At 48.1% G+C, this 976-nt stretch overlaps 1 non-coding gene across 1 annotated transcript in view; it reads left to right on the forward strand.

Moving 5' to 3' along the window:
• Positions 1–843: 843 nt before the first annotated feature.
• Positions 844–976, forward strand: part of LOC125774011 (5.8S ribosomal RNA) — a 158-nt gene continuing 25 nt past the window's right edge. The window contains exon 1 of the ribosomal RNA XR_007420533.1: positions 844–976. This exon is cut by the window's right edge and continues 25 nt beyond it. This is a non-coding gene — a ribosomal RNA (5.8S ribosomal RNA).

Here is a 976-nt window from a genome sequence, read left to right on the forward strand (position 1 = left end):
GCAATACGTATCCGGCCACGGCACGGAACGAACGGGAACTGTGGTGCAGACATACAAAGAGTTAAGCCTATTAGTCATTAACTCTAAGGACGGGGCCATGGGGCGGTACGCAAAGGATACGGATGAGCGAGTATGCAGGCCCAATACTCAATAGCTCGATCCGATCCAAGCACATGAGTTGACTGCGGCGCCAGGTTAACCAATGTGCTAGATTCTATTTGGCCAGTAGAATCTTGTGTCTTATGCGATTTGATACCAAGACACCAGAACGAAAGTTAGTTGAAGAGTTATTAAACTCTTATGAAGTATGGTTGTGCAATCACAACTTATGACTTTAACCTATAAAGTGGATATGGACTTGCAATTATAACATGGAATCTCTACACACCCCATGAGCTCGATCCAATCCACGCACACGAGTTGCCTGAGTAGCGACAGGTATACCGATGTGCAATACGTATCCGGCCACGGCACGGAACGAACGGGAACTGTGGTGCAGACATACAAAGAGTTAAGCCTACTAGTCATTAACTCTAAGGACGGGGCCATGGGGCGGTACGCAAAGGATACGGATGAGCGAGTATGCAGGCCCAATACTCAATAGCTCGATCCGATCCAAGCACATGAGTTGACTGCGGCGTCAGGTTAACCGATGTGCTAAGAGAGTTGTTCCTGGGCCTTCAAAGTGACTTCAAAACTATCTTAGCGAATGGTGGCCATGGGCGTAGACATGAGCCACAAGTCACAAGGCCTGGGACTATTGGGTAATAAAGACAACTTAGTCAGAAAGTTAGTCTTTGGACGTACCACCGGGATTGTGTTACATTGGGAACCTTACTATAAAACCCTAGGCAGGGGATCACTCGGCTCATGGATCGATGAAGACCGCAGCTAAATGCGCGTCACAATGTGAACTGCAGGACACATGAACACCGATAAGTTGAACGCATATTGCGCGTCGGACGATTAAACCCGG

Source organism: Anopheles funestus, assembly GCF_943734845.2.
Source record: "Anopheles funestus chromosome X unlocalized genomic scaffold, idAnoFuneDA-416_04 X_unloc_71, whole genome shotgun sequence".
In the NCBI taxonomy this organism is placed as follows: Eukaryota; Metazoa; Arthropoda; class Insecta; order Diptera; family Culicidae; genus Anopheles; species Anopheles funestus.